This window comes from Leuresthes tenuis, unplaced genomic scaffold, assembly GCF_036924035.1.
Source record: "Leuresthes tenuis unplaced genomic scaffold, fLeuTen1.0.hap1 SCAF_1, whole genome shotgun sequence".
NCBI classification, from domain to species: Eukaryota; Metazoa; Chordata; class Actinopteri; order Atheriniformes; family Atherinopsidae; genus Leuresthes; species Leuresthes tenuis.
The window spans coordinates 2,061,571-2,079,298 of NW_027325355.1; the positions used below are offsets into that span (position 1 = coordinate 2,061,571).

General features: G+C 46.6%; 3 non-coding genes and 40 pseudogenes across 3 annotated transcripts; all 43 read right to left on the minus strand.

Moving 5' to 3' along the window:
- Positions 1-106: 106 nt before the first annotated feature.
- Positions 107-225, minus strand: LOC140295994 (5S ribosomal RNA; annotated as a pseudogene).
- Positions 226-497: 272 nt separating this feature from the next.
- Positions 498-616, minus strand: LOC140297718 (5S ribosomal RNA). The gene has a single exon (XR_011913429.1). It is a non-coding gene; the product is annotated as a 5S ribosomal RNA (ribosomal RNA).
- Positions 617-885: 269 nt separating this feature from the next.
- LOC140312665 (5S ribosomal RNA) lies at positions 886-1,004 on the minus strand (annotated as a pseudogene).
- A 269-nt stretch (positions 1,005-1,273) lies between these two features.
- LOC140297792 (5S ribosomal RNA) lies at positions 1,274-1,392 on the minus strand. The gene has a single exon (XR_011913496.1). It is a non-coding gene; the product is annotated as a 5S ribosomal RNA (ribosomal RNA).
- Positions 1,393-1,661: 269 nt separating this feature from the next.
- On the minus strand, positions 1,662-1,780 carry LOC140291397 (5S ribosomal RNA; annotated as a pseudogene).
- Positions 1,781-2,049: 269 nt separating this feature from the next.
- Positions 2,050-2,168, minus strand: LOC140300598 (5S ribosomal RNA; annotated as a pseudogene).
- A 269-nt stretch (positions 2,169-2,437) lies between these two features.
- On the minus strand, positions 2,438-2,561 carry LOC140270784 (5S ribosomal RNA; annotated as a pseudogene).
- Positions 2,562-2,830: 269 nt separating this feature from the next.
- On the minus strand, positions 2,831-2,948 carry LOC140289534 (5S ribosomal RNA; annotated as a pseudogene).
- A 657-nt stretch (positions 2,949-3,605) lies between these two features.
- Positions 3,606-3,724, minus strand: LOC140299888 (5S ribosomal RNA; annotated as a pseudogene).
- Positions 3,725-3,993: 269 nt separating this feature from the next.
- Positions 3,994-4,112, minus strand: LOC140290418 (5S ribosomal RNA; annotated as a pseudogene).
- A 269-nt stretch (positions 4,113-4,381) lies between these two features.
- Positions 4,382-4,500, minus strand: LOC140294524 (5S ribosomal RNA; annotated as a pseudogene).
- A 269-nt stretch (positions 4,501-4,769) lies between these two features.
- On the minus strand, positions 4,770-4,888 carry LOC140296324 (5S ribosomal RNA; annotated as a pseudogene).
- Positions 4,889-5,157: 269 nt separating this feature from the next.
- On the minus strand, positions 5,158-5,276 carry LOC140297108 (5S ribosomal RNA; annotated as a pseudogene).
- A 269-nt stretch (positions 5,277-5,545) lies between these two features.
- On the minus strand, positions 5,546-5,664 carry LOC140268636 (5S ribosomal RNA; annotated as a pseudogene).
- Positions 5,665-5,936: 272 nt separating this feature from the next.
- Positions 5,937-6,055, minus strand: LOC140283518 (5S ribosomal RNA; annotated as a pseudogene).
- A 269-nt stretch (positions 6,056-6,324) lies between these two features.
- On the minus strand, positions 6,325-6,443 carry LOC140282625 (5S ribosomal RNA; annotated as a pseudogene).
- A 269-nt stretch (positions 6,444-6,712) lies between these two features.
- On the minus strand, positions 6,713-6,831 carry LOC140296215 (5S ribosomal RNA; annotated as a pseudogene).
- Positions 6,832-7,100: 269 nt separating this feature from the next.
- LOC140294004 (5S ribosomal RNA) lies at positions 7,101-7,219 on the minus strand (annotated as a pseudogene).
- Positions 7,220-7,488: 269 nt separating this feature from the next.
- LOC140290769 (5S ribosomal RNA) lies at positions 7,489-7,607 on the minus strand (annotated as a pseudogene).
- A 269-nt stretch (positions 7,608-7,876) lies between these two features.
- On the minus strand, positions 7,877-7,995 carry LOC140292264 (5S ribosomal RNA; annotated as a pseudogene).
- Positions 7,996-8,264: 269 nt separating this feature from the next.
- LOC140307365 (5S ribosomal RNA) lies at positions 8,265-8,383 on the minus strand (annotated as a pseudogene).
- A 269-nt stretch (positions 8,384-8,652) lies between these two features.
- Positions 8,653-8,771, minus strand: LOC140288942 (5S ribosomal RNA; annotated as a pseudogene).
- Positions 8,772-9,040: 269 nt separating this feature from the next.
- Positions 9,041-9,159, minus strand: LOC140300599 (5S ribosomal RNA; annotated as a pseudogene).
- Positions 9,160-9,428: 269 nt separating this feature from the next.
- On the minus strand, positions 9,429-9,552 carry LOC140270791 (5S ribosomal RNA; annotated as a pseudogene).
- Positions 9,553-9,821: 269 nt separating this feature from the next.
- LOC140289535 (5S ribosomal RNA) lies at positions 9,822-9,939 on the minus strand (annotated as a pseudogene).
- Positions 9,940-10,208: 269 nt separating this feature from the next.
- On the minus strand, positions 10,209-10,332 carry LOC140270797 (5S ribosomal RNA; annotated as a pseudogene).
- Positions 10,333-10,989: 657 nt separating this feature from the next.
- LOC140291788 (5S ribosomal RNA) lies at positions 10,990-11,108 on the minus strand (annotated as a pseudogene).
- A 269-nt stretch (positions 11,109-11,377) lies between these two features.
- Positions 11,378-11,496, minus strand: LOC140296609 (5S ribosomal RNA; annotated as a pseudogene).
- A 269-nt stretch (positions 11,497-11,765) lies between these two features.
- LOC140296241 (5S ribosomal RNA) lies at positions 11,766-11,884 on the minus strand (annotated as a pseudogene).
- Positions 11,885-12,153: 269 nt separating this feature from the next.
- Positions 12,154-12,272, minus strand: LOC140311541 (5S ribosomal RNA; annotated as a pseudogene).
- A 269-nt stretch (positions 12,273-12,541) lies between these two features.
- Positions 12,542-12,660, minus strand: LOC140275964 (5S ribosomal RNA; annotated as a pseudogene).
- A 269-nt stretch (positions 12,661-12,929) lies between these two features.
- LOC140289448 (5S ribosomal RNA) lies at positions 12,930-13,048 on the minus strand (annotated as a pseudogene).
- Positions 13,049-13,320: 272 nt separating this feature from the next.
- Positions 13,321-13,439, minus strand: LOC140297329 (5S ribosomal RNA; annotated as a pseudogene).
- A 269-nt stretch (positions 13,440-13,708) lies between these two features.
- Positions 13,709-13,827, minus strand: LOC140292833 (5S ribosomal RNA; annotated as a pseudogene).
- Positions 13,828-14,096: 269 nt separating this feature from the next.
- On the minus strand, positions 14,097-14,215 carry LOC140273482 (5S ribosomal RNA; annotated as a pseudogene).
- A 269-nt stretch (positions 14,216-14,484) lies between these two features.
- Positions 14,485-14,603, minus strand: LOC140301948 (5S ribosomal RNA; annotated as a pseudogene).
- Positions 14,604-14,872: 269 nt separating this feature from the next.
- LOC140271913 (5S ribosomal RNA) lies at positions 14,873-14,991 on the minus strand (annotated as a pseudogene).
- A 657-nt stretch (positions 14,992-15,648) lies between these two features.
- LOC140289281 (5S ribosomal RNA) lies at positions 15,649-15,767 on the minus strand (annotated as a pseudogene).
- A 272-nt stretch (positions 15,768-16,039) lies between these two features.
- On the minus strand, positions 16,040-16,158 carry LOC140303389 (5S ribosomal RNA; annotated as a pseudogene).
- Positions 16,159-16,427: 269 nt separating this feature from the next.
- On the minus strand, positions 16,428-16,546 carry LOC140298959 (5S ribosomal RNA). Its single transcript, XR_011914552.1, has one exon. It is a non-coding gene; the product is annotated as a 5S ribosomal RNA (ribosomal RNA).
- A 269-nt stretch (positions 16,547-16,815) lies between these two features.
- Positions 16,816-16,934, minus strand: LOC140286210 (5S ribosomal RNA; annotated as a pseudogene).
- A 269-nt stretch (positions 16,935-17,203) lies between these two features.
- LOC140268396 (5S ribosomal RNA) lies at positions 17,204-17,327 on the minus strand (annotated as a pseudogene).
- Positions 17,328-17,596: 269 nt separating this feature from the next.
- Positions 17,597-17,715, minus strand: LOC140307978 (5S ribosomal RNA; annotated as a pseudogene).
- Between the last annotated feature and the right edge of the window lie 13 nt (positions 17,716-17,728).

Genomic DNA, 17,728 nt, shown 5'->3' on the forward strand with positions numbered 1-17,728 from the left:
TCAGCCAACAAAGCAGCAGCAGCTGAAGATGACCAACTTCCTCATGTGTCACAGGGTGATCAGACGTTGCAACAAAAGACATGCAGGTTGTAGAGAGAAGAGAAAACGCTTACGGCACCTGGTATTCCAAAGCAGTCTCCCATCCAAGTACTAAGGAGGCTCAACCCTGCTTGGCTTCCGAGATCAGACGAGGTCGGGCATGTTCAGGGTGGTGTGGCCGTAAGGAACAATTTCTGTGACAAATGTGCATTATATAGGTACTGGAATCATACGGTTCCTCTATGTAACCAGATAATTGCCGAGAAAGGCTGACTTGTTATGGGCACATCTTCTTCCCTGATGTGATTATTCTCTGCAGCTGAAATTGAGACTATCAGATCACTTCGTGTCTGCCAACAAAGAAGCAGCAGCAGCTGAAGATGACCAACTTCCTCATGTGTCACAGGAGGATCAGACGTTGCCACAAAAGACATTCAGGTGGTCCAGAGAAGAGATAAAGCTTACAGCACCTGGTATTCCCAAGCGGTCTCCCATTTAAGTACTAACCAAGCCCAACCCTCCTTGGCTTCCGAGATCAGACGAGATCGGGCATGTTCAGGGTGGTGTGGCCGTAAGCAACATGGTCTGTGACAAATGTGCATTATATAGGTACTGGAATCATACGGTTCCTCTATGTAACCAGATAATTGCCGAGAAAGGCTGACTTGTAGTGGGCACATCTTCTTCCCTGATGTGATTATTCTCTGCAGCTGAAACTGAGACTCTCAGATCACTTTGTGTCTGCCAACAAAGCAGCAGCAGCTGAAGATGACCAACTTCCTCATGTGTCACAGGGTGATCAGACGTTGCAACAAAAGACATGCAGGTGGTAGAGAGAAGAGAAAAAGCTTACAGCACCTGGTATTCCCAAGCCGTCTCCCATTTAAGTACTAACCAGGCCCAACCCTCCTTGGCTTCCGAGATCAGACGAGGTCGGGCATGTTCAGGGTGGTGTGGCCGTAAGCAACCATAACTGTGACAAATGTGCATTATATAGGTACTGGAATCATACAGTTCCTCTATGTAACCAGATAATTGCCGAGAAAAGCTGATAAGTAGTGGGCACATCTTCTTCCCTGACGTGATTATTCTCTTGAGCTGAAAGTGAGACTCTCAGATCACTTTGTGTCTGCCAACAAAGCAGCAGAAGCTGAAGATGACCAACTTCCTCATGTGTCACAGGGCGATCAGACCTTGCAACAAAATACATGCAGGTGGTAGAGAGTAGAGAAGAAGCTTACAGCACCTGGTATTCCCAAGCGGTCTCCCATCCAAGTACTAACCAGGCCCAACCCTGCTTGGCTTCCGAGATCAGACGAGGTCAGGCATGTTCCGGGTGGTGTGGCCGTAAGCATCAATGTGTCTGACAAATGTGCATTATATAAGTACAGGAATCATACGGTTCCTCTATGTAACCAGATAATTGCTGAGAAAGGCTGATGTGTAGTTGGCACATCTTCTTCCCTGACGTGATTATTCTCTTCAGCTGAAACTGAGACTCTCAGATCACTTCGTGTCTTCCAACAAAGCAGCAGCAGCTGAAGATGGCCAACTTTCTCATGTGTCACAGGGTGATCAGACGTTGCAACAAAAGACATGCAGGTTGTAGAGAGAAGAGAATATGCTTACAGCACCTGGTATTCCCAAGCAGTCTCCCATTAAAGTACTAACCAGGCCCAACCCTCCTTGGCTTCCGAGATCAGACGAGGTCGGGCTTATTCAGGGTGGTGTGGCCGTATGGAACAATTTCTGTGACAAATGTGCATTATATAGGTACTGGAATCATACAATTCCTCTATGTAACCAGATAATTGATGAGAAAGGCTGACTTGTTATGGGCACATCTTCTTCCCTGATGTGATTATTCTCTGCAGCTGAAACTGAGACTCTCAGATCACTTCGTGTCTGCCGACAAAGCAGCAGCAGCTGAAGATGACCAACTTCCTCATGTGTCACAGGGGGATCAGACGTTGCAACAAAAGACATGCAGGTGGTCGAGAGAAGACAAAAAGCTTACAGCTCCTGGTATTCCCAAGCGGTCTCCCATTTAAGTACTAACCAGGCCCAACCCTCCTTGGCTTCCGAGATCAGACGAGGTCGGGCATGTTCAGGGTGGTGTGGCCGTAAGCAACATGGTCTGTGACAAATGTGCATTATATAGGTACTGGAATCATACGGTTCCTCTATGTAACCAGATAATTGCCGAGAAAGGCTGACTTGTAGTGGGCACATCTTCTTCCCTGATGTGATTATTCTCTGCAGCTGAAACTGAGACTCTCAGATCACTTCGTGTCTGCCAACAAAGCAGCAGCAGCTGAAGATGACCACCTTCCTCATGTGTCACAGGGTGATCAGACGTTGCAACAAAAGACATGCAGGTGGTAGAGAAAAGAGAAAAAGCTTACAGCACCTGGTATTCCCAAGCAGTCTCCCACCCAAGTACTAACCAGGCACAACCCCGCTTGGCTTCCGAGATCGGACGAGGTCGGGCATATTATATTCAGGGTGGTGTGGCCGTAAGCGACAATCTCTGTGACAAATGTGCATTATATAGGTACTGGAATCATACGGTTCCTCTATGTAACCAGATAATTGCAGAGAAAGGCTTATGTGTAGTGGGCACATCTTCTTCCCTGACGTGATTATTCTCTGCAGCTGAAACTGAGACTCTCAGATCACTTCGTGTCTGCCAACAAAGCAGCAGAAGCTGAAGATGACCAACTTCCTCATGTGTCACAGGGTGATCAGACGTTGCAACAAAAGACATTCAGGTGGTCCAGAGAAGAGATAAAGCTTACAGCACCTGGTATTCCCAAGCAGTCTCCCACCCAAGTACTAACCAGGCCAACCGTGCTTGGCTTCCGAGATCAGACGAGGTCAGGCATGTTCAGGGTGGTGTGGCCGTAAGCGACAATGTCTGTGACAAATGTGCATTATATAGGTACTGGAATCATACGGTTCCTCTATGTAACCAGATAATTGCAGAGAAAGGCTTATGTGTAGTGGGCACATCTTCTTCCCTGACGTGATTATTCTCTTCAGTTGAAACTGAGACTCTCAGATCACTTCGTGTCTGCCAACAAAGTAGCAGAAGCTGAAGATGACAAACTTCCTCATGTGTCACAGGGTGATCAGATGTTGCAACAAAAGACATGCAGGTGGTAGAGAGAAGAGAAAAAGCTTACAGCACCTGGTATTCCCAAGCAGTCTCCCATTGAAGTACAAACCAGACCCAACCCTGCTTGGCTTCCAGGATAAGACAAGGTGGGGCTTATTCAGGGTGGTGTGGCGGTAAGCAACAATATTTGTTACAAATGTGAATTATATAGGTACTGGAATCATACACTTCCTCTATGAAACCAGATAATTGCCGAGAAAGGCTGATGTGTAGTGGGCATATCATCTTCTCTGATGTGATCATTCTCTTCAGCTGAAACTGAGACTCTCAGATCACTTCGTGTCTGCCAACAAAGCAGCAGCAGCTGAAGATGACCAACTTCCTCATGTGTCACAGGGTGATCAGACGTTGCAACAAAACACATGCAGGTGGTAGAGAGAAGAGAAAAAGCTTACAGCACCTGGTATTCCCAAGCGGTCTCCCACCCAAGTACTAACCAGGCCCAACACTGCTTGGCTTCCGAGATCAGACGAGGTCAGGTAAATTCAGGGTGGTGTGGCCGTAAGTAACAATGTCTGTGACAAATGTGCATTATATAAGTACAGGAATCATACGGTTCCTCTATGTAACCAGATAATTGATGAGAACGGCTGATGTGTAGTGGGCACATCTTCTTCCCTGACGTGATTATTCTCTTCAGCTGAAACTGAGACTCTCAGATCACTTCGTGTCTTCCAACAAAGCAGCAGCAGCTGAAGATGACCAACTTCTTCACGTGTCACAGGGTGATCAGACGTTGCAACAAAAGACATGCAGGTGGTAGAGAGAAGAGAAAAAGCTTACAGCACCTGGTATTCCCAAGCTGTCTCCCATCCAAGTACTAACCAGGTACAACCCTGCTTGGCGTCCGAGATCAGACGAGGTCGGGCTTATTCAGGGTGGTGTGGCCGTAAGCAACAATGTCTCTGACAAATGTGCATTATATAGGTACTGGAATCATACGGTTCCTCTATGCAACCAGATAATTGCCGAGAAAGGCTTATGTGTAGCGGGCAAATCATCTTCTCTGATGTGATCATTCTCTGCAACTGAAACTGAGACTCTCAGATCACTTCGTGTCTGCCAACAAAGCAGCAGCAGCTGAAAATGACCAACTTCCTCATGTGTCACAGGGTGATCAGACGTTGCAACAAAAGACATGCAGGTGGTCGAGAGAAGAGAAGAAGCTTACAGCACCTGGTATTCCCAAGCAGTCTCCCATCCAAGTACTAAGCAGGCTCAACCCTGTTTGGCTTCCGAGATCACACGAGGTTGGGCATATTCAGGGTGGTGTGGCCGTAAGTAACAATGTCTGTGACAAATGTGCATTATATAGGTACTGGAATCATACGGTCCCTCTATGCAACCAGATAATTGCCAAGAAAGGCTAACTTGTAGTGGGCACATCTTCTTCCCTGATGTGATTATTCTCTACAGCTGAAACTGAGACTCTCAGATCACTTCGTGTCTGCCAAAAAAGCAGCAGCTGCTGAAGATGACCAACTTCCTCATGTGTCACAGGGTGATCAGACGTTGCAACAAAAGACATGCAGGTGGTAGAGAGAAGAGAAGAAGCTTACAGCACCTGGTATTCCGAAGCAGTCTCCCATCCAAGTACTAAGCAGGCTCAACCCTGTTTTGCTTCCGAGATCACACGAGGTTGGGCATATTCAGGGTGGTGTGGCCGTAAGTAACAATGTCTGTGACAAATGTGCATTATAGAGGTACTGGAATCATACGGTTCCTCTATGCAACCAGATAATTGCCAAGAAAGGCTAACTTGTAGTGGGCACATCTTCTTCCCTGACGTGATTATTCTCTGCAGCTGAAATTGAGACTCTCAGATCACTTCGTGTCTGCCAACAAAGCAGCAGCAGCTGAAGATGACCAACTTCCTCATGTGTCACAGGGCGATCAGACCTTGCAACAAAATACATGCAGGTGGTAGAGAGAAGAGAAAAAGCTTAAAGCACCTGGCATTCCCAAGGGGTCTCCCATTCAAGTACTAACCAGGTCCAACCCTGCTTGGGTTCCAAGATCAGACAAGGTCAGACATATTCAGGGTGGTTTGGCCGTAAGTAACAATCTCCGTGACAAATGTGCATTATATAGGCAATGGAATCATACACTTCCTCTATGTAACCAGATAATTGCCGAGAAAGGCTGATATGTAGTGGGCACATCTTCTTCCCTGACGTGATAATTCTCTCCAGCTGAAAATTAGAGTCTCAGATCACTTTGTGTCTGCCAACAAAGCAGCAGCAGCTGAAGATGACCAACTTCCTCATGTGTCAAAGGGTGATCAGACGTTGCAACAAAAGACATGCAGGTGGTAGAGAGAAGAGAAAAAGCTTACAGCACCTGGTATTCCCAAGCAGTCTCCCATCTAAGTACTAACCAGGCCCAAACCTGCTTGACTTCCAAGATCAGACGAGGTCGAGCTTATTCAGGGTGGTGTGGCCGTAAGCAACAATATCTGTGACAAATGTGCATTATATAGGTACTGGAATCATACACTTCCTCTATGTAACCAGATAATTGCCGAGAAAGGCTGACTTGTAGTGGGCACATCTTCTTCCCTGATGTGATTATTCTCTGCAGCTGAAATTGAGACTCTCAGATCACTTCGTGTCTGCCAACAAAGAAGCAGCAGCAGCTGAAGATGACCAACTTCCTCATGTGTCACAGGGTGATCAGACGTTGCAACAAAAGACATGCAGGTGGTCGAGAGAAGACAAAAAGCTTACAGCTCCTGGTATTCCCAAGCTGTCTCCCATTTAAGTACTAACCAGGCCCAACCCTCCTTAGCTACCGAGATCAGACGAGGTCGGGCATGTTCAGGGTGGTGTGGCCGTAAGCAACAATGTCTGTGACAAATGTGCATTATATAGGTACTGGAATCATACGGTTCCTCTATGTAACCAGATAATTGCCGAGAAAGGCAGACTTGTAGTGGGCAAATCTTCTTCCCTCATGTGATCATTCTCTGCAGCTGAAACTGAGACTCTCAGATCACTTCGTGTCTGCCAACAAAGCAGCAGCAGCTGAAAATGACCAACTTCCTCATGTGTCACAGGGTGATCAGACGTTGCAACAAAAGACATGCAGGTGGTCGAGAGAAGAGAAAAAGCTTACAGCACCTGGTATTCCCAAGAGGTCTTCCATCCAAGTACTAACCACGCCCAACACTCCTTGGCTTCCGAGATCAGACGAGGTCGGGCATGTTCAGGGTGGTGTGGCCGTAAGCAACAATGTCTCTGACAAATGTGCATTATATAGGTACTGGAATCATACGGTTCCTCTATGCAACCAGATCATTTCCGAGAAAGGCTGACTTGTAGTGGGCACATCTTCTTCCCTGACGTGATTATTCTCTGCAGCTGAAACTGAGACTCTCAGATCACTTTGTGTCTGCCAACAAAGCAGCAGTAGCTGAAGATGACCAACTTCCTCATGTGTCACAGGGTGATCAGACGTTGCAACAAAAGACATGCAGGTGGTAGAGAGAAGAGAAAAAGCTTACAGCACCTGGTATTCCCAGAGAGTTTACCATCCAAGTACTAACCAGGCCAAAACCTGCTTGGCTTCCGAGATCAGACGTGGTCAGGCATTTTCAGGGTGGTGTGGCCGTAATTAACCACAACTGTGACAAATGTGCATTATAAAGGTACTGGAATCATACAGTTCCTCTATGTAACCAGATAATTGCCGAGAAAAGCTGATAAGTAGTGGGCACATCTTCTTCCCTGACGTGATTATTCTCTCGAGCTGAAACTGAGACTCTCAGATCACTTCGTGTCTGCCAACAAAGCAGCAGAAGCTGAAGATGACCAACTTCCTCATGTGTCACAGGGTGATCAGACGTTGCAACAAAAGACATGCAGGTGGTAGAGAGAAGAGAAAAAGCTTACAGCACCTCGTATTCCCAAGAGGTCTTCCATCCAAGTACAAACCAGGCCCAACTGTGCTTGGCTTCCGAGATCAGACGAGGTCGGGCATGTTCAGGGTTGTGTGGCCGTAAGCAACAATGTCTCTGACAAATGTGCATTATATAGGTACTGGAATCATACGGTTCCTCTATGCACCCAGATAATTGCTGAGAAAGGCTGATGTGTAGTGGGCACATCTTCTTCCTTGACGTGATTATTCTCTTCAGCTGAAACTGAGACTCTCAGATCACTTCGTGTCTGCCAACAAAGCAGCAGCAGCTGAAGATGACCAACTTCCTCATGTGTCAGAGGGCGATCAGACCTTGCAACAAAATACATGCAGGTGGTAGAGAGAAGAGAAAAAGCTTACAGCACCTGGTATTCCCAAGCGGTCTCTCATCAAAGTACTAACCAGGCCCAACCCTCCTTGGCTTCTGAGATCACACGAGATTGGGCATATTCAGGGTGGTTTGGCCGTAAGCAACAATCTCTGTGACAAATGTGCATTATATAGGCAATGGAATCATATGGTTCCTCTATGTAACAAGATAATTGCCGAAAAAGTCTGATATATAGTGGGCACATCTTGTTCCCTGACGTGATAATTTTCTCCAGCTGAAAATGAGACTCTCAGATCACTTTGTGTCTGCCAACAAAGCAGCAGCAGCTGAAGATGACCAACTTCCTCATGTGTCACAGGGTGATCAGACGTTGCAACAAAAGACATGCAGGTGGTAGAGAGAAGAGAAGAAGCTTACAGCACCTGATAATCCCAAGCTGTCTCCCATCCAAGTACTAACCAAGCACAACCCTGCTTGGCTTCCGAGATCAGACGAGGTCGGGCATATTCAGGGTGGTGTGGCCGTAAGCAACAATGTCTGTGACAAATGTAAATTGTATAGGTACTGGAATCATACGTTTCCTCTATATAACCAGATAATTGCAGAGAAAGGCTGATAAATAGTGGGCACATCTTCTTCCCTGACGTGATTATTCTCTCCAGCTGAAAATGAGACTCTCAGATCACTTCGTGTCTGCCAACAAAGCAGCAGCAGCTGAAGATGACCAACTTCCTCATGTGTCAGAGGGCGATCAGACCTTGCAACAAAATACATGCAGGTGGTAGAGAGAAGAGAAAAAGCTTACAGCACCTGGCATTCCCAAGGGGTCTCCCATTCAAGTACTAACCAGGCCCAACCCTGCTTGGGTTCCGAGATCAGTCGAGGTCGGGCATATTCAGGGTGGTGTGGCCGTAAGTAACAATGTCTGTGAAAAATGTGCATTATATAAGTACTGGAATCATACGGTTCCTCTATGTAACCAGATAATTGCTGAGAAAGGCTGATGTGTAGTTGGCACATCTTCTTCCCTGACGTGATTATTCTCTTCAGCTGAAACTGAGACTCTCAGATCACTTCGTGTCTTCCAACAAAGCAGCAGCAGCTGAAGATGGCCAACTTTCTCATGTGTCACAGGGTGATCAGACGTTGCAACAAAAGACATGCAGGTGGTAGAGAGAAGAGAAAAAGCTTACAGCACCTGGTATTCCCAAGCAGTCTCCCATTAAAGTACTAACCAGGCCCAACCCTCCTTGGCTTCCGAGATCAGACGAGGTCGGGCTTATTCAGGGTGGTGTAGCCGTAAGGAACAACTTCTGTGACAAATGTGCATTATATAGGTACTGGAATCATACAATTCCTCTATGTAACCAGATAATTGATGAGAAAGGCTGACTTGTTATGGGCACATCTTCTTCCCTGATGTGATTATTCTCTGCAGCTGAAACTGAGACTCTCAGATCACTTCGTGTCTGCCAACAAAGCAGCAGAAGCTGAAGATGACCAACTTCCTCATGTGTCATAGGGGGATCAGACGTTGCAACAAAAGACATGCAGGTGGTCGAGAGAAGACAAAAAGCTTACAGCTCCTGGTATTCCCAAGCGGTCTCCCATTTAAGTACTAACCAGGCCCAACCCTCCTTGGCTTCCGAGATCAGACGAGGTCGGGCATGTTCAGGGTGGTGTGGCCGTAAGCAACATGGTCTGTGACAAATGTGCATTATATAGGTACTGGAATCATACGGTTCCTCTATGTAACCAGATAATTGCCGAGAAAGGCTGACTTGTAGTGGGCACATCTTCTTGCCTGATGTGATTATTCTCTGCAGCTGAAACTGAGACTCTCAGATCACTTTGTGTCTGCCAACAAAGCAGCAGCAGCTGAAGATGACCAACTTCCTCATGTGTCACAGGGTGATCAGACGTTGCAACAAAAGACATGCAGGTGGTAGAGAGAAGAGAAAAAGCTTACAGCACCTGGTATTCCCAAGCAGTCTCCCACCCAAGTACTAACCAGGCACAACCCCGCTTGGCTTCCGAGATCGGACGAGGTCGGGCATATTATATTCAGGGTGGTGTGGCCGTAAGCGACAATCTCTGTGACAAATGTGCATTATATAGGTACTGGAATCATACGGTTCCTCTATGTAACCAGATAATTGCAGAGAAAGGCTTATGTGTAGTGGGCACATCTTCTTCCCTGACGTGATTATTCTCTGCAGCTGAAACTGAGACTCTCAGATCACTTCGTGTCTGCCAACAAAGCAGCAGAAGCTGAAGATGACCAACTTCCTCATGTGTCACAGGGTGATCAGACGTTGCAACAAAAGACATTCAGGTGGTCCAGAGAAGAGATAAAGCTTACAGCACCTGGTATTCCCAAGCAGTCTCCCACCCAAGTACTAACCAGGCCAACCGTGCTTGGCTTCCGAGATCAGACGAGGTCAGGCATGTTCAGGGTGGTGTGGCCGTAAGCGACAATCTCTGTGACAAATGTGCATTATATAGGTACTGGAATCATACGGTTCCTCTATGTAACCAGATAATTGATGAGAAAGGCTGACTTGTTATGGGCACATCTTCTTCCCTGATGTGATTATTCTCTGCAGCTTAAACTGAGACTCTCAGATCACTTCGTGTCTGCCAACAAAGCAGCAGCAGCTGAAGATGACCAACTTCCTCATGTGTCACAGGGGGATCAGACGTTGCAACAAAAGACATGCAGGTGGTAGAGAGAAGAGAAAAAGCTTACAGCACCTGGTATTCCCAAGCAGTCTCCCACCCAAGTACTAACCAGGCACAACCCCGCTTGGCTTCCGAGATCGGACGAGGTCGGGCATATTATATTCAGGGTGGTGTGGCCGTAAGCGACATGGTCTGTGACAAATGTGCATTATATAGGTACTGGAATCATACGGTTCCTCTATGTAACCAGATAATTGCCGAGAAAGGCTGACTTGTAGTGGGCACATCTTCTTCCCTGATGTGATTATTCTCTGCAGCTGAAACTGAGACTCTCAGATCACTTCGTGTCTGCCAACAAAGTAGCAGAAGCTGAAGATGACAAACTTCCTCATGTGTCACAGGGTGATCAGATGTTGCAACAAAAGACATGCAGGTGGTAGAGAGAAGAGAAAAAGCTTACAGCACCTGGTATTCCCAAGCAGTCTCCCATTGAAGTACAAACCAGTCCCAACCCTGCTTGGCTTCCAGGTTAAGACAAGGTGGGGCTTATTCAGGGTGGTGTGGCGGTAAGCAACAATATTTGTTACAAATGTGAATTATATAGGTACTGGAATCATACACTTCCTCTATGAAACCAGATAATTGCCGAGAAAGGCTGATGTGTAGTGGGCATATCATCTTCTCTGATGTGATCATTCTCTTCAGCTGAAACTGAGACTCTCAGATCACTTTGTGTCTGCCAACACAGCAGCAGCAGCTGAAGATGACCAACTTCCTCATGTGTCACAGGGTGATCAGACGTTGCAACAAAACACATGCAGGTGGTAGAGAGAAGAGAAAAAGCTTACAGCACCTGGTATTCCCAAGCTGTCTCCCACCCAAGTACTAAACAGGCCCAACACTGCTTGGCTTCCGAGATCAGACGAGGTCAGGCAAATTCAGGGTGGTGTGGCCGTAAGTAACAATGTCTGTGACAAATGTGCATTATATAAGTACAGGAATCATACGGTTCCTCTATGTAACCAGATAATTGATGAGAACGGCTGATGTGTAGTGGGCACATCTTCTTCCCTGACGTGATTATTCTCTTCAGCTGAAACTGAGACTCTCAGATCACTTCGTGTCTTCCAACAAAGCAGCAGCAGCTGAAGATGACCAACTTCTTCACGTGTCACAGGGTGATCAGACGTTGCAACAAAAGACATGCAGGTGGTAGAGAGAAGAGAAAAAGCTTACAGCACATGGTATTCCCAAGCTGTCTCCCATCCAAGTACTAACCAGGTACAACCCTGCTTGGCGTCCGAGATCAGACAAGGTCGGGCTTATTCAGGGTGGTGTGGCCGTAAGCAACAATGTCTCTGACAAATGTGCATTATATAGGTACTGGAATCATACGGTTCCTCTATGCAACCAGATAATTGCCGAGAAAGGCTTATGTGTAGCGGGCAAATCATCTTCTCTGATGTGATCATTCTCTGCAACTGAAACTGAGACTCTCAGATCACTTCGTGTCTGCCAACAAAGCAGCAGCAGCTGAAGATGACCATCTTCCTCATGTGTCACAGGGTGATCAGACGTTGCAACAAAAGACATGCAGGTGGTAGAGAAAAGAGAAGAAGCTTACAGCACCTGGTATTCCCAAGCAGTCTCCCATCCAAGTACTAAGCAGGCTCAACCCTGTTTGGCTTCCGAGATCACACGAGGTTGGGCAAATTCAGGGTGGTGTGGCCGTAAGGAACAATTTCTGTGACAAATGTGCATTATATAAGTACTGGAATCATACACTTCCTCTATGTAACCAGATAATTTCCGAGAAAGGCTCACTTGTTATGGGCACATCTTCTTCCCTGATGTGATCATTCTCTGCAGCTGAAACTGAGACTCTCAGATCACTTCGTGTCTGCCAACAAAGCAGCAGCAGCTGAAGATGACCAACTTCCTCATGTGTCACAGGGTGATCAGACGTTGCAACAAAAGACATGCAGGTTGTAGAGAGAAGAGAAAAAGCTTACAGCACCTGGTATTCCCAAGAGGTCTTCCATCCAAGTACTAACCAGGCCCAACCCTCCTTGGCTTCCAAGATCAGACGAGGTCGGGCATATTCAGGGTGGTGCGGCCGTAAGCAACAATAGCTGTGACAAATGTGCATTATATAGGTACTGGAATCATACACTTCTTCTATGTAACCAGATAATTGCCGAGAAAGGCTGATAAGTAGTGGGCACATCTTCTTCCCTGACGTGATTATTCTCTCGAGCTGAAACTGAGACTCTCAGATCACTTTGTGTCTGCCAACAAAGCAGCAGAAGCTGAAGATGACCAACTTCCTCATGTGTCACAGGGTGATCAGACATTGCAACAAAAGACATGCAGGTGGTAGAGAGAAGAGAAAAAGCTTACAACACCTGGTATTCCGAAGAGGTCTTCCATCCAAGTACAAACCAGGCCCAACCCTGCTTGGCTTCCGAGATCAGACGAGGTCGGGCATGTTCAGGGTTGTGTGGCCGTAAGCAACAATGTCTCTGACAAATGTGCATTATATAGGTACTGGAATCATACGGTTCCTCTATGCACCCAGATAATTGCAGAGAAAGGCTGATGTGTAGCGGGCATATCATCTTCTCTGATGTGATCATTCTCTGCAACTGAAACTGAGACTCTCAGATCACTTCGTGTCAGCCAACAAAGCAGCAGCAGCTGAAGATGACCAACTTCCTCATGTGTCACAGGGTGATCAGACGTTGCAACAAAAGACATGCAGGTGGTAGAGAGAAGAGAAAAAGCTTACAGCACCTGGTATTCCCAAGAGGTCTTCCATCCAAGTACTAACCACGCCCAACCCTCCTTGGCTTCCAAGATCAGACGAGGTCGGGCATATTCAGGGTGGTGCGGCCGTAAGCAACAATAGCTGTGACAAATGTGCATTATATAGGTACTGGAATCATACACTTCTTCTATGTAACCAGATAATTGCAGAGAAAGGCTGACTTGTAGTGGGCACATCTTCTTCCCTGATGTGATTATTCTCTGCAGCTGAAACTGAGACTCTCAGATCACTTCGTGTCTGCCAACAAAGAAGCAGCAGCTGCTGAAGATGACCAACTTCCTCATGTGTCACAGGATGATCAGACGTTGCAAGAAAAGACATGCAGGTGGTAGAGAGAAGAGAAGAAGCTTACAGCACCTGGTATTCCCAAGCAGTCTCCCATCCAAGTACTAACCAGGCCCAACCGTGCTTGGCTTCCAAGATCAGACGAGGTTGGGCATATTCAGGGTGGTGTGGCCGTAAGTAACAATGTCTGTGACAAATGTGCATTATATAGGTACTGGAATCATACGGTTCCTCTATGCAACCATATAATTGCCAAGAAAGGCTGATATGTAGTGGGCACATCTTGTTCCCTGACGTGATCATTTTCTCCAGCTGAAAATGAGACTCTAAGATCACTTCGTGTCTGCCAACAAAGCAGCAGAAAATGAAGATGACCAACTTCCTCATGTGTCACAGGGTGATCAGACGTTGCAACAAAAGACATGCAGGTGGTTGAGAGAAGAGAAAAAGCTTACATCACCTGATAATCCCAAGCGGTCTCCCATCCAAGTACTAACCAGGCCCAACCGTGCTTGGCTTCCGAGATCAGACGAGGTCAGGCATGTTCCGGGTGGTGTGGCCGTAAGCAGCAATGTCTCTGACAAATGTGCATTATATAGGTACTGGAATCATACGGTTCCTCTATGCAACCAGATAATTGCCGAGAAAAGCTGATGTGTAGCGGGTAAATCATCTTCTCTGATGTGATCATTCTCTGCAACTGAAACTGAGACTCTCAGATCACTTTGTGTCTGCCAACAAAGCAGCAGCAGCTGAAGATGACCAACTTCCTCATGTGTCACAGGGCGATCAGACGTTGCAACAAAAGACATGCAGGTGGTAGAGAGAAGAGAAAAAGCTTACAGCACCTGGTATTCCCAAGCGGTCTCTCATCAAAGTACTAACCAGGCCCAACCCTCCTTGGCTTCTGAGATCAAACGAGGTCAGACATATTCAGGGTGGTTTGGCCGTAAGCAACAATCTCTGTGACAAATGTGCATTATATAGGCAATGGAATCATATGGTTCCTCTATGTAACAAGATAATTGCCGAAAAAGGCTGATATATAGTGGGCACATCTTGTTCCCTGAGGTGATAATTTTCTCCAGCTGAAAATGAGACTCTAAGATCACTTCGTGTCTGCCAACAAAGCAGCAGCAGCTGAAGATGACCAACTTCCTCATGTGTCACAGGGTGATCAGACGTTGCAACAAAAGACATGCAGGTGGTTGAGAGAAGAGAAAAAGCTTACAGCACCTGGTATTCCCAAGCGGTCTCCCATCCAAGTACTAACCAGGCCCAACCCTGGTTGGCTTCCAAGATCAGACGAGGTTGGGCATATTCCGGGTGGTGTGGCCGTAAGTAACAATGTTTGTGACAAATGTGCATTATATAGGTACTGGAATCATACGGTTCCTCTATGCAACCATATAATTGCCAAGAAAGGCTGATATGTAGTGGGCACATCTTGTTCCCTGACGTGATAATTTTCTCCAGCTGAAAATGAGACTTTAAGATCACTTCGTGTCTGCCAACAAAGCAGCAGAAAATGAAGATGACCAACTTCCTCATGTGTCACAGGGTGATCAGACGTTGCAACAAAAGACATGCAGGTGGTTGAGAGAAGAGAAAAAGCTTACAGCACCTGATAATCCCAAGCGGTCTCCCATCCAAGTACTAACCAGGCACAACCCTGCTTGGCTTTCGAGATCAGACGAGGTCGGGCATATTCAGGGTGGTGTGGCCGTAAGCAACAATGTCTCTGACAAATGTAAATTGTATAGGTACTGGAATCAAACGTTTCCTCTATATAACCAGATAATTGCAGAGAAAGGCTGATAAATAGTGGACACATCTTCTTCCCTGACGTGATTATTCTCTCCAGCTGAAAATGAGACTCTCAGATCACTTCGTGTCTGCCAACAAAGCAGCAGCAGCTGAAGATGACCAACTTCCTCATGTGTCACAGGGCGATCAGACGTTGCAACAAAATACATGCAGGTGGTAGAGAGAAGAGAAAAAGATTACATCACCTGGTATTCCCAAGCGGTGTCCCATCAAAGTACTAACCAGAACCAGCCCTCCTTGGCTTCCGAGATCAGACAAGGTCAGACATATTCAGGGTGGTTTGTCCGTAAGTAACAATCTCTGTGACAAATGTGCATTATATAGGCAATGGAATCATACACTTCCTCTATGTAACCAGATAATTGCCGAGAAAGGCTGATATCTAGTGGGCACATCTTCTTCCCTGACGTGATAATTCTCTCCAGCTGAAAATGAGACTCTCAGATCACTTTGTGTCTGCCAACAAAGCAGCAGCAGCTGAAGATGACCAACTTCCTCATGTGTCACAGGGTGATCAGACGTTGCAACAAAAGACATGCAGGTGGTAGAGAGAAGAGAAAAAGCTTACAGCACCTGGTATTCCCAAGCAGTCTTCCATCCAAGTACTAACCAGGCCCAAACCTGCTTGACTTCCAAGATCAGACAAGGTCGGGCTTATTCAGGGTGGTGTGGCCGTAAGCAACAATATCTGTGACAAATGTGCATTATATAGGTACTGGAATCATACACTTCCTCTATGTAACCAGATAATTGCCCAGAAAGGCTGACTTGTAGTGGGCACATCTTCTTCCCTGATGTGATTATTCTCTGCAGCTGAAATTGACACTCTCAGATCACTTCGTGTCTGCCAACAAAGACGCAAAAGCAGCTGAAGATGACCAACTTCCTCATGTGTCACAGGAGGATCAGACGTTGCCACAAAAGACATGAAGGTGGTAGAGAGTAGAGAAGAAGCTTACAGCACCTGGTATTCCCAAGTGGTCTCCCATGCAAGTACTAACCAGGCCCAACCCTGCTTGGCTTCCAAGATCAGACGAGGTCAGGCATGTTCCGGGTGGTGTGGCCGTAAGCAGCAATGTCTCTGACAAATGTGCATTATATAGGTACTGGAATCATACGGTTCCTCTATGCAACCAGATAATTGCCGAGAAAGGCTGATGTGTAGCGGGTAAATCATCTTCTCTGATGTGATCATTCTCTGCAACTGAAACTGAGACTCTCAGATCACTTCATGTCTGCCAACAAAGCAGCAGCAGCTGAAGATGACCAACTTCCTCATGTGTCACAGGGTGATCAGACGTTGCAACAAAAGACATGCAGGTGGTTGAGAGAAGAGAAAAAGCTTACAGCACCTGGTATTCCCAAGCGGTCTCCCATCCAAGTACTAACCAGGCCCAACCCTGCTTGGCTTCCAAGATCAGACGAGGTTGGGCATATTCCGGGTGGTGTGGCCGTAAGTAACAATGTTTGTGACAAATGTGCATTATATAGGTACTGGAATCATACGGTTCCTCTATGCAACCATATAATTGCCAAGAAAGGCTGATATGTAGTGGGCACATCTTGTTCCCTGACGTGATAATTTTCTCCAGCTGAAAATGAGACTTTAAGATCACTTCGTGTCTGCCAACAAAGCAGCAGCAGCTGAAGATGACCAACTTCCTCATGTGTCACAGGGTGATCAGACGTTTCAACAAAAGACATGCAGGTGGTAGAGAGAAGAGAAAAAGCTTACAGCACCTGGTATTCGCAAGCGGTCTCCCATTCAAGAACTAACCAGGCCCAACCCTGCTTGGCTTCCGAGATCAGACGAGGTCGAGCTTATTCAGGGTGGTGTGGCGGTAAGCAACAATATCTGGTACAAATGTGTATTATATAGGTACTGGAATCATACAGTTCCTCTATGTAACCAGATAATTGCCGAGAAAGGCTGATGTGTAGTGGGCATATCTTCTTCCCTGATGTGATTATTCTCTGCAGCTGAAACTGAGACTCTCAGATCACTTTGTGTCTGCCAACAAAGCAGCAGCAGCTGAAGATGACCAACTTCCTCATGTGTCACAGGGTGATCAGATGTTACAACAAAAGACATGCAGGTGGTAGAGAGAAGAGAAAAAGCTTACAGCACCTGGTATTCCCAAGCAGTCTCCCACCCAAGTACTAACCAGGCACAACCCTGCTTGGCTTCCGAGATCAGACGAGGTCGGGCATATTATATTCAGGGTGGTGTGGCCGTAAGCGACAATCTCTGTGACAAATGTGTATTATATAGGTACTGGAATCATACACTTCCTCTATGTAACCAGATAATTGCCGAGAAAGGCTGACTCTTAGTGGGCACATCTTCCTTCTTGATGTGATCATTCTCTTCAGCTGAAACTGAGACTCTCAGATCACTTCGTGTCTGCCAACAAAGCAGCAGAAGCTGAAGATGACCAACTTCCTCATGTGTCACAGGGTGATCAGACATTGCAACAAAAGACATGCAGGTTGTAGAGAGAAGAGAAAAAGCTTACAGCACCTGGTATTCGCAAGCGGTCTCCCATTCAAGAACTAACCAGGCCCAACCCTGCTTGGCTTCCGAGATCAGACGAGGTCGAGCTTATTCAGGGTGGTGTGGCTGTAAGCAACAATATCTGGT